This window comes from Dermacentor albipictus, chromosome 9 (genome assembly GCF_038994185.2).
Source record: "Dermacentor albipictus isolate Rhodes 1998 colony chromosome 9, USDA_Dalb.pri_finalv2, whole genome shotgun sequence".
In the NCBI taxonomy this organism is placed as follows: Eukaryota; Metazoa; Arthropoda; class Arachnida; order Ixodida; family Ixodidae; genus Dermacentor; species Dermacentor albipictus.
Genome location: NC_091829.1, coordinates 17947521 through 17960527, shown reverse-complemented (window position 1 = coordinate 17960527; position 13007 = coordinate 17947521). Strand labels below are relative to the sequence as shown.

Sequence of the window (13007 nt, the reverse complement as noted above, 5' to 3'; positions counted from 1 at the left end):
GAGGGTCCCAAATAGCTGAAGCATATTCAATTTTAGGTCTAATTAGTGTGCAGAAGGCCCGTAATTAGAGATGAGGAGGAGAATGCTTCAAGTTATGCTTTAGGAGACCTAAGCAGATGCAAGAATATGGTTAATATGATGGGTCCATGTTAGGTCTGAATGAAAGAGAAGACCGAGGTACTTGTATGTAGTTACCTATTCGACTGTAGCATTATTTAGGGTACATATAAGCAGTTTCAGTTCGAGACTAACAGTTAATAAAAGACAGAAATTTTGATTTCAATAGGTTCAGTTGCATGAGCTAGGCAGAGCACCATGCTGCTACTGAATCGAGGTGACATTGTAGGGTTAAGTGATCATCGTTAGAACGAATTTGGCAGAAAATTACAATCATCAGCGAAAATTCTGATTTGGTAAGAAATGTAGTTAGGTAAATCGTTAATAAATATTAGAAAAAGCTAAAGGCCAAGCACGCTCCCTTGGGAGACGCCGGAGTGTACTTGGAAAAAGGATGAATTATGGTTATTAACAGTGGTGAACTGATACCTGGAAGAAACAAAATCTTTAACCCATGCAATGAACGGGTGCTTCAAACAAACTCATATACAGACTGGAATGAGCTTGTATACAAAGACATCTGCTCTGTATCAAACAAAGAAACATGCACACCAACATTATTAGCTGTGTAGTTCTGTTATGGCATTTTCGTTATCACGCTAGCGATATTAGAACGTGTATATGTCGCGCATGCTCTTGTTTTTTTTTCTAGAAAGACTGACCCGTTGTGTCAGCCTAAAATGCTAGAATTCACCAGTGGTCCAGTATTGATTCTGAAAAGTGCAATGACACATGCATACTGAGTGTTTGAATTGTGAAATTTCCGAGTGCAAATGAATGTGAACAACTGAGATAAACGACCACTGAATATAAAATATTTTATTGCTAAACACAGTGAAACTTGGTGAAACAGTGAAAAAGGTGCTCCCTCACAACAGCTCTCGCCATCTGAACCATTGCATCATTATGTATCTTATCGTCCCACATAACCTGCGTCCATCGGTGCTGATCGCCAGCATACGCCGGCCGTAGCATCGAACCTCTACTCGGTCCGTGAGTCTGCACCTCATCTCAGAGGCAGCTGTGTGACGACTCTTACCGGGGTATTTATTCACTGGGCCAAGCGTTTGTGCTTCTGGCTATTCTACAGCACACCACTCTCCTTTCTTGAACTTTCCCGCAAGCTGTGTGCTTTTCGTTCGAGTGCACCTCACTCATCACCGATTTTGAGGCTCTCCACCATCTCCACTAGGTGCAAATTTCACTCTCGCAACCATGGTGACGCCTGAAGCACAACCTTTGTAATGCCTTCACCGACCATCGCAACCTTTATGCTATCGCCATTCGAGATTTCACCGTATGCAGCAGCAGGCAAGCCTTCCGATGCTGTGTGCTTGCAACTTCCACCGTTGTGTGGTCTCTCGAAAAAGGAAAGAAGAATGGATGGAAGGATGGAGGCTGAACCTATTGATTTGGTTGGCAGCACATGCCACATAGCCTTGACTGGTACTGTATTTTGTAGTTAGTAGAAAGTGAAATTTTCACTCTTGCCTTGATTTTAGCCACCAGTCAGATAACCTCCATTTCATTATTTCTACCCACTTAATGTTTTTTCCTCCACTGTACCTAAACCCAAATGCTTTAGAAAAGTCCACCACATTGCTTTGAACTGCAGGGTTCAGCCCTTCACAGAAAAGTATCAGCTGTTCAGCTGTTTCCTCTTCCTCTCTACACGCACCACATAGCATGTCTATCCCTACGTACTTGACTTGGTACGTCTTATCTTAGTCCACAATAGTCCTGTTCTGGCTTCAAACAAAGCGCTTTCCCTAGAATTACCATATATATTTTCTTTGGCGATGTCCTGCTTGGAAGTTCTGTATGTTCCCAGCGCTGATTTCGTTTTCATCCCTGTTTTCCACAGACCCCTCTGTTTTTTTAAACCTTTTTCTTAACCATGTTTCAAGGCTTGCTTTCATCCTGTTGTCCATACATTTGCGTGACAATTTTCTGGTTCGCTTCCTCCAATTTTTGTCAACATGCTCATGTACAAGTAACTGAAAACATTCCTTGCCTACTGCTTTCCCACCATTTCTCTCAATTGCTCCTCAATATATTTCTTTCTGCTAGCTTTCCTGCCCTCTATTGATGTCCATTCCATGTCACTCTGCACCCCCTGATTTGGTTTATTTCCGTGTGCTCCCAAAGCAAGCCTACCTGGCCCTTGCTGCTTAATTTCCAACCTTGCTCGAACCTCATGCACAGGAACGCATTGCTGAAAGTCAGACTAGGAACCATCACCCTTTCCAAATCCCTCTCACCACCTCGTACCTATTGTAATTATGCAGTGCCCTATTTTTCATTACAGCTGCATACCTGCCACCTTTAGTCTTTCATGTTCCAATAGGTACTCAGCCCCATTGTTTATCCACACACCAAGATATTTGTACTTATCCGTTGCCCCCGGCGTCACCTCCTGTATCCTATGCTTGCCGCCCTGGTTATGATTTAAAATTATGACTACCAATTTTTCATTACTAAACTTTAAACCTAACCTATACTGCACATGTCCATCAATCCCTACAGATCTTCTTTGTTGTCTGCCATAAATACAATGTCGTACGTGTACATTAGTCCTGATAATGACTGTTCAATCCTCCTTGCTTGAAAAAAGAAAGGTTGAAACCAAGTCCACTCCTCTCTAATTTTATCTCTAATCCTTGTAGGTACAACACGAACAACAAAGGTGACAGAGGGCACCCTTGCCTAAGCTCCCACTGTATCTCTATAGGCTAAGATACCTTTTTTCCCATTTTATAAGCACCTTGTCACTTTTATAGATATCTTTCAAAGGGATTAGTTACTCTGTCTTCCACATCTAGTGTGCTCAGTATGTCCCACAAGGCCTCTCAATATCCTTGACTGTCATAGGCTCCCTTGATATCCACAAATGCTAGCCATAGGGGCCTGTACTCCTTTTCTGCTATTTTTATGCACTGCATCAATGAGAACAGGTTGTTCTCTAACCTCCTTTGTTTCTGCAACCCATTTGGTAGTTCCCCCAGCACCTGCTCACCCTCCTCCCAAGCCTGCAGTCTGTCCTTTACAATCTGCACCACTAGCCTGTAATCCACTGGCGCCACTGTTATAAGACAGTAGTTGTTCAGTTTCATTTCATTTATTCAACTTTAAGGGCCCGAAGACATTACATAAGGGGGGGGGGGCTTGCATCAGAGCTACACAGCTTCATAAGAAAGTAACATAAGAAATTGCACATTGATGGTAATAGGCATGAAAAAGAGAAAATTACAAAAAGAAGAACAACGAACATATAAACAGTAGCAACGAGGCAATAAATAAATATCAATAAGACAAGTGTGGTATTTAGGTGGTTACGTTGGCATTATCAAAATCATTTAGTTTTTTGCAAAATGTTTTGCGGTCGCTGCAGGAAACAATATTATCCGTTGGTGCGTTACAAAGTGTTAGGCATAGGGGAAGAATGAGCTGCCCATCGCCGTCGTCGGTCACTTTATCGCCGTCAAGGGGTGAGTATGAGATAAAACGGGATGATGTTCTGAACGGGCATTTTAAGAGGAAGTGTCCTGACTGGGTGAAGTAAAAAAAAGTGTGAAGACGGCAAAGACAAGAAGTTACACGCCGTGAAGCAAGCAATGGAAGAGACAGTTTGTTTTAAGGTGGTTACACTGATATGGGGGGGGGGGGGGGGGGTCTTGAATACTGTGACATAATGAAGTGAGTAGTGCAGTTTTCTACGGCTTCTAAGTCATCGGTGAGATAAGCTTCCGAGGGATGCCAGATGGATGATGCGTACTCAAGTTTGGGTAGCACATACGTTAAATATGCTAATTTTATTTCGGCTTTGTTCCCCTTTCTCTTGTATATCATGTTCATCCTGCTTAGTCTCCACCAATCAGGAACTTTACTGTCCGTTATCATTTTGCTCACTAGCTCAATTAATGTTTGCTTAAATTTTGGGCCCAATGTCTTTATTAACATAATTGGGATGCTAACAGGTCCTGTCGACATGCTACTAGGAACCCTCTTCTCTGCCGTTTCCCACACACTTTGTTCAAGGGGAGCCACTGCTCTATCCACGTGTTATAGTATACATGTAATATTTCATTGTTCGTACGAAGTGTTGCAGGAGGAGTGCCACCATCTGGTTTCTTCAGCTCGAGAAACTTCTACGTCCACAACTTGAGTGACCAACAATTGTGCTGCGTCCACGCAAGCTGCGAGCTGCCAGACCGTCCTTTTTGGAGCTCACACTTCTACAGGCTTGGGTATTACGAGAACCTGCAGCAGGTATTGATTTCGTACTACGGCATCACTGTGGCTGCGCCTTGTTCACAACCTATGCTGCTGATGCTGCCTGGTGCATCTCTCCCAGGTTGCAAAACCCGACATACCAATGACACTAGCAACATCACTGCCACCAAGCACGCTGTTCGACGACACTGTATTCAGCATTGTTCCCCTCTACGGCCTGAACTCTCTGCACGCGCCAACAATTGGCCAATACACCTTAACTTTGCTTGCCGAGTTGCAACTAGAGAAGGGAAACTACCTTGCGCAGTGGCTTGAAAATAAGCAGCGGCAGCACATGGAACTTACCTAGGTGGACGCCAGATGGCGCTGCTAAAACAGGAAGCGGAAGTGTTTTTTTTAAGCGAAATATTCAATATGGTCGCGTCTCGCCGGTCGTGTACCCTTGTATCCGCTCGCATGCGCCGTGCTCGCCCTGCCGGCTATGTGGCATGCCTCGACTGCAGCATAGCCGGTGCGTTCTAATTGCCAGGAGACCAAAGAGCCTCTACTGACGCCCATACAAACAGTCACAAGTGAGTAAACAGAATGTGTGACTTTATTGGCAGAAGACGAGCAGTGTACCTTCTCGTGCAATATCAGAAATGAAATTTGCATATCAGGATACGCTGGCATCATTGACGCCGGTCTCTACTGACGCCCACTGAGCCTCTACTGACGCCCATACAAACAGCCACAAGTGAGTAAACAGAATGTGCGACTTTACTGGCAGAAGACAAGCAGTGTACATTCTCGTGCAATAGCAGAAATGAAATTTGCATATCGGGATACGCTGGCATCATTGACGCGAGCTCGTAAACGGCTCACCGTCGTCGTCGCACATGGCGGTCTGGTAACGAGTGACAACCAGCGGCACAAGCAGATTGGGCAGAGCGTCCCACCTTTGCAGCGGCAGTCACCGTTAAAGGTGAGCAACTTGCATTGCGATGCTATCGGGTGACGCAGGCATCTGCTGCTGCAGCCAACACAGCGACACGGACTACCCAGCATTTTAGCATTGACTCCTTCCCAATCTGCACGTTTCTTTTCTTTGGGGGGCTGCTAATGTGTGGCTCACACTTGGTGTCGCACATTGTCTCAATATGGACAAGTCGCTTTCATCAGCCACTTTTGCGGGATGTGCTATCAACTTCATACATGTCGGACCATGTAAGCACGTATGCTGGTCTCAGTCTTGAGTAAATCATGGCCGAAGTAGGCCACAAGCACAATCTGCCCATCGTTGCAGCAGAAAAGAACGAATGGGGAGCACCAGTCATGGTGTGTGTATAGTGGGAGTCTATGTTGCTGTGCGGACTGCAGGAGCAAATGCTTACCTCGAGAAACTGCTTACCAATGCAAATGACCAAGCCCCCACGTCCGAGAAACATAACACGGTTACCACAACCAAGTGCAGCAACAAAACCAGATTCTGCAATCAATCACTTCAATGTAGCTCGCGCAAAGACCCAGGCTATGGAGGAAGAAGAGCAATCATCAACGAGACTAGGAATATGGAAAATGAGAAAGCTTGCATTCAAGAGAGAAGCCACTCTGCTCTGCAAGCATTGAAGGCTTTAAAATCAAGAAAAGTAATATAGTACATAGCACACGGTGTGTAGGTTAATGCAAGGCCCATCCCGATGCTGCATCAGCTATTTCAGGAGAGGAATTGTGCATGACAACATACTCTAGAAGATACTGCTACAGATATGTTAGGCTACTAGACAATGACTGGTATTAAGCATCAGTGAAGAATCGGTTGACTATGTTTGGATGAGGATGAATGATCTCTAAGGAGAATGGGCAATGAAAAAGCTTGCATTTATGGATGAAAAGTGACACTTGGCACAAATGGAGTCTGCATGGCCAGGAAGCTGATTAAGGGCAAACTGATGGAACTCTTTTGGCCAGCGTCGTCTGTGCTTGGTCAGAAGTTGCAGGTGCATCTGAAGACGAAGAATTTCTAGAAAGTTCTTTTTGAGTTACCTGGATGACTCAGCCAAATGTCCGTGCTGGTGGAATGGTGGCTGAAGCTCTTTTCCGTCTTGGCACAGTCCTCTGCAGACTTGATATCTCATCCAAATTCTTCTGCATGCGCTTCTTTGTTCGTGGTGTAAAAGCCTTGCAAATTCAGCTCCAGCCCCTTCCTGTTGGTGTAGATAGGAGCTCCTGTGATGACCAAGATGTGCTTGGCATAGACTCTGTTGGGGCAGAACGATGACACGAGATACAGCACAGATTAGCCAAACTCATGTGTGTTTTCTTTTATGTTCAAACCAATTATACTGAACCATAAATATGAAAAACATTCATATCTGTTGCAAATAGCCAGCCAATACAGCATATATCAAGCACATTTATTTCTGAAACCTGTGTTGTTTACCTTGTAATAGCAGGCAACGTCCACACAGCCTTGTTTTAGCAGGCAGCAGATTCCATTTAGTGCGTAGAGCGTGTTGCTTTATAGTGGTGCCGTCCTCATTACTGCATGTCTGGAACAGAAATTTTGACTGAATCAGAAATGGAAAAAGCACGATTTTGCAATATGAAATGCAAAAAGGTGTGACATATATACTGTAATGGTTTGCGACTACAGAATACATGCAAATGTATACTGTTTGTTCTAGGGTGCTTAAGCAGCATGTTAAATAAATATTGCTATTGTCCATAACATTGATGTCTGCCTAACTACAATGCATGTCAACAGCTTAAGTGTCATTAAGATCACAAATGAGAACATTTGTGCGTTCATTATACACTAGAAGAGATCACAATGCTGGTTCCATAAATTAGAACTAATTAATGCATTATTTTCTGCACGAACGTGATGCACCGCTTCACCACTGCAAAAATAAATGCCCTACGGTAAACCAAACTGAACAGCAAGAACATTTGGAACCAACAAGTACGAAATATGGGTGAATTATCATGCTTGCAACTGCTTAATACATTAAATTCTGTACTTTCACTTCATTTTACCAAATGATTATTCGGTTTTGTGGACGAAATAAGTTGCCGGCGGACTCCCAAAAAAGTTTTATATGTAAATTGATAACGCTACTCAGTCACCTATGAGCACGGCTACAATAAGATGAAAAATGAGACGCGCGTTCCGATATCGCTCTTTCTTTCCTGATCGTGTGTGTGTATAACGGCAACTGAGATCCTGACTGCCCATATGTAATGCAGCATCTAGCTCCTTAACTTGTCCCCGCCTGTAAGTCAATGAGACGGATATTATATAACGATTCAAGCAGCGGTGTTAAACGACTCACCGTTATTCCCGTTGTCAGCCGCAGCAAAATCCAGCTCCCGTTGCGATGCAGACGTGTTCCTAATGGCTCACGACCGAAACCCAACTTTCGGGCTTACATGTCCGTTTGCAAACACGTCACTTCACCCCAAGTTAAATAACGCGAGACATCGAAGCGCAATAAACTAGTTTTAGAAACAAAGACGCAACCAGTCTGAGTGTACGAACGAATGAATCCGTGCCACCGTGCACTCGAAAATACCGGTAAAAATTTTAAATCCAGGCCAGAGGTCACGTGAAAGATCGATGATGCTGAACGCTATTTGCGTTTAAGAACAAAGAAACAATAAACTTGCTAATAAATAGTGCAATATCTAATTGGCAATGATAATTTTGCCCGCTTTTTTATGTAATAAAAATGCTTCCGTAATTATAAGAGAAAGATTGTATAATAAAATTGCGCTTTTTACGGCGCCTCTAGCGGGAAATGTTGGAACTAACGTAAGCATCCCAAAGTGATTTTACTATGCTGGTTTTGTTAGCAGCAGCGTGCCCTCTGTGGCCATTTGTTGAACTTGAGAGAGTGTACGGGGCCTGCAGCACAAGACAATGCACCCCCTTTGCCCATCCTCTTCTATGGCACATCTTTCAATCGTGCTTCGCTCCAGGATGGGGGACCTGTAACGGCGCGACTATTGCATCCAGAGCCGATAAAGAAGACGACTGACATGCATGTAGCGCATGAAGAGAACACGCTAGCATGCTCAACCTGAGCGGCCACGGTACCACGGATCCCGCAGCACCAAGGCTGGCCGGCCTGAATAAATTGTGGCTACGACGGCTGCCTCTTCATACAAGTACACAAATTGTGACTTTAGATATCCGGGAACTGCCCCAACTACATTCCATTAATACGCTGGTATTCCGAGAGTAATTTGATAGGATGAAACGAGCCGCACTATTCTGGACGGATTCAATTGTTGAAAGTTTAGTCTTCTTTTGGGGGTCCTAGATAGAGCTTGAGCATTCTAATTTAGTACAAACAAACTTTCTATATACATATAGTTTTACTGATGGTGATCGGGAAAAATTACGCCGTAAGTAATTACCCAGCATATGCGGTTGGCGTTGTTTAGCAACATTGTCGACAATAAACTTCTCAAATACAATTAGATGAAAAGTATCAACGAGACAATCGTACAGCAACATGAAAAACTCCGGATACAGCTTTCTATTGCTCAATACGTGCTACGTCATAAATATTTTTCCGAGCGTGAAAGGAGCCCGCGAATACGCGCAAAGTGCTTCGAGTGGCCAGTTGCGCGGCAATTTTGCGTATAAATTCACTATCTTCTTTCCCGCTTGAAAAAAAAAAAAAGCTTATGTAGCACGTATTGATCAACAGAAAGCAGTATCGGTAGGTTTCCACGTTGCTCTAGAATTTTCTCGTTGATATACTTTTCATTTAATAATATTTGAGCTGATTAAGACTACTGTAATTAGGCGGAATGCAAAAAAAGTCTGAGAATCTCCAAGCGAAGGCAAACATCCTTACCTTGGTTGTGTCCAACTACATGGCATTTACATATGTTTAAATTTTGGTGCATGTTAGTTGGGATACCTTGTATATACAAGCGGTGCTTTCAGAAAATAAAAATAAATTGTTGGAACTTCAGCGCTCTGTTCTGCTTCTGTACCCTTTGTCAGTGTTCTTTCTCTCGCAGTCATGCTAGACTGATGAACTGCAACGTCCTTACGTAGATACTGTAAATAAACCCATATTCCTCGTTCTCGATGAGAAGCAGTCCTTCCCTTCAACAACGTCCTCAGCGTGGATAAGTTGGACGACGGCATTAGCCAGCTACCATCTATTTCATGCCCGACTCCAACCTTTACAACGGACAAGGCCAGTCAGATCGTCTGTGCGATACCTGCAGTGCAACCACTGCGCCAGCCGGAGATTGCCAGTGCTTGGCACGGTTCCTGCTGTGCGTCGCCTGACTTCTCGGTTACGCTTGACGTTACCAGTTGAATTATTAAATACACCCCTTTACAAAAGGAACGTCCTTGCTGCAGGTGTTCGTTGCAAATACGCGATGTCATATGCAGTATGAGCAATGCACCAACTCAAGCTGTCTTTTATTTTTCTTTCTCAGTGCCACATACGAAAATACGATATTCACTCACTCTACCAAACGCACTTCGTAACAAAGCAGTTATATATATATATATATATATATATATATATATATATATATATATATATATATATATATATATATATATATATATGTATAAACGCTCAGCACACGTAGAAAGAAATAACTGCTTTTGCACCGCATCTAACTGTGCCTGACATAACTTATGCAGTCACAATATATATATATATATATATATATATATATATATATATATATATATATATATATATATATATATATATATATGTGTGTGTGTGTGTGTGTGTGTGTGTGTGTGTGTGTGTAACGCAAATTGTACGTCCGACTGCTGAGAGTTCGCAGAAGTCTGCAGGGATGGTACTTTTCTTATTTGATTGCCTTGGTTAACGGCAATATTACCGTATAATTATCAGAATTTTTAATTATTCGGTGAACCTCATTCATGAAAAAAAAAAAAGAAAATCCAGGTCGTAACCCTGTGTGTTACGCAACCAGGCAAACACTGCTTTTAAAAGGAAGCTTTAGCTCTGGAAAAGCTCCGATTTCCGTATTCGAAACGTTGGACCGCTTTGAGCAAGACTTTTCGCATTTGCGAAAGAAAGGTGAATGCAAACAACTCTAGCAGTCAGAATTTTCATTTATGACCTCGTACGCGTTAGGAAAATTGCAAAAAATCGGCAAGTCTTTGCAAAATTGAAGCATGAACCTTACAAATCAGTAACTCTTCACCGAAAAAAATGATAATGCAGTTCTCCAAACTGCACTTCTTAGGGCAACTAAAAGGAACAAATTTGATATATGAATTTATAGCTTACGTGTAACTGCTAGAATACTTACGACGATGTTGCAAAAGTCCTGCTCGCAAATTAGTGGTATTCTTGAGAACGGTGTATGATGCCTAAGTTTTGTCTGCTTAAGAGGTATTATTAGGCGAATTCAATAAACTTTCATATCTTCATTTGTGTCTGAGTTAACAGATGAAAATTTTAGTGACAAGAAATAAGGGGGGGGGGGGGTGACCTGCGGGATTTGGCTTCGTGTTGGTCGCTGTCATACGAAGTGACATACTATTCGTACTTGGTGTTCAGTTACTTTCTTTTCTTTATTTGTCTTGCGATTTTCAACATTTGTAAAAAAAATATTGGTGACCTTAATAAAAGAGATCTGTTTTCGGCGGCCACTATAGTCTTCTCTTCCTTTTATACGTAACAAAAAACCTCATCAAATTTAATGCAGTGGATGCTGAGAAAAACGATTTCTCCGTTGCCATGTATTTAGATAGGAGCTCCCGAGCTAAACATTCCTCATAAATTTACCTTGGCCAAAATGTATCTTTACATTTTCTTCTCCCCGCGTCCAAAGTTATGTCAGGCACCACACGAACTACATACTCGCATATAACTGTTGTATATTAGTGAGCAGTAACAACAATATTTCCCAAGAGCGGGAGATGCATGGCTGTGTATCCGTAGTACCGTTCACAAAGCGATAATGACTTTCCCCATCAAGTGGGACGCGCGTGTCCAGCAAAATTATATCCTTTTGCGCTGACAGACACATTTCGTGAGTATCATCTGTACAAGTTTGCTTTCTACTGTAAGCACACACATTCACGAGCACCAAGTACTACCAAGCAAACAGATAAGCACACTCTCTTACCTATCGCACAAAGTACACATGTCGCTCAAGTACAACAGCTGCTTAGTATTGTAAACGCACTGGAAACTCCCTCCCGACTTCTTTCCCGTTCTTCCGTATTGTTACATAGGCAATAACTAGTGCAGTATCCTTAGTGGCCGTTCAACGAAAGCCAGGTTTTTCTGCCTCAATCTGGCACTGTCATGTGCATGGAACTATCGCAGTTGCCAGACTTTCGCGTGCTCGTTTCCGCGTGCTTATAATGTAGCCAACTGATCTTTATGTTTTTGTCTGGAGCCTGTTCTTTGCAAACACTTTTGCAAACATGTTTTAGTTTGGAACCTGTTGTTTGCAAGGCATTCCGAGCAACAGAATGCTGTACACGCATACTGGTGTCAGTGGCAGCTTTTACAGGTCGCTGAGAAGTGTGATAGAACGCCTGTGTATTATGCTGAACCGTTTAGCGCAGACTGGCATGAGGTAACGACATAGCGAATACAGGAGGTATGCATTGACGTCATCGATGTCGCAATAATATTGTAAAGCCAGCCAGGCAAAAAGAAAAGGTGAGCATCGTCTAGATCCGCTTATCTCCAACAGCACAAGGTAAGCTGTGAGTAGGACTTGAAAATGGCGTACCTATATAGACTTCGCTTGAATATTCCCTATAGCCTCAGAAGTGGGGGCATTCAAACGACGAAGCTCGCTCTTCCTCCTTCCTTCACCCCGCCCCTACCTTGAATTTCTTTCTTTAGGCTCACTTACTCAGCCTAAAGGGTCGTCGTTATTAGTTACTGCTGCGAATTAGCGAGAACATGGCCTCTGTGTAGCCACAAAATAGGCTAAAGAAAACAACGGGAAAAAAGAAAATATAGAGGAAACCACAAAAGAAGTCTTAAGAAGCAAAATTAAAGGGAAAAGTAGCGTGCAGCGACCTGCAAGAGGCTTGCATGTAATCCTCGCTCAATATACGCAGGGCTAGAGGGGCGGTCCGGTGTCGTAACAGGTATAAAAAAAAAAAATTGGCCAAGATGCACCGTATTATGTTGAGGTTCATAGCAGGCACTCCTGTGTTCAAACCATAACAGGACATAATGTCCAAAAGGACAGCATAGCTACTTGCTTAAAACTGGTGCGAACACATTTATTTCGGTTAAATACGATTTCATTTCGGGATAGCGGACTTCTAGCAGCCAAACTCTCCCTACTTTCGCAGTTAATGAACAACAACATCCGCGTATATTCTGCCTTTCTAGAGTTCAAATGACGTCTGCGTCACCGCTGACGACACCATAAAGTCTGAAATGAGTGCATTCTCATCCGCGAGAGCGACCCTTTTTGATGAGTGACATCCCTATTTCACCTTGCGTAAATCCAAGTTCATATCATTATCTTTTCGAGCAATCTAACGCTGTTTTTAATACACCCATGAACAGCAGCGATAAAACTTAACACTGTGCATAATTTTCCGCGGTATCACTGAAACATCTGTTCCTCGCGCAATGCGGCAAATATATATATATATATATATATATATATATATATAT

At 42.8% G+C, this 13007-nt stretch overlaps 1 protein-coding gene and 1 long non-coding RNA gene across 2 annotated transcripts in view; one reads left to right on the top strand and one right to left on the bottom strand.

The window, feature by feature from the left end:
• Nucleotides 1-13007, top strand: part of LOC135903724 (uncharacterized) — a 188516-nt gene that overhangs the window by 13649 nt on the left and 161860 nt on the right. The gene's annotated exons all lie outside the window — the stretch shown is intronic.
• LOC139049697 (uncharacterized) lies at nt 5052-7882 on the bottom strand. The gene is made up of 3 exons (XR_011508505.1): nt 7665-7882; nt 6773-6881; nt 5052-6590 (listed from the first exon to the last, which is right to left on the bottom strand). It is a non-coding gene; the product is annotated as an uncharacterized lncRNA (long non-coding RNA).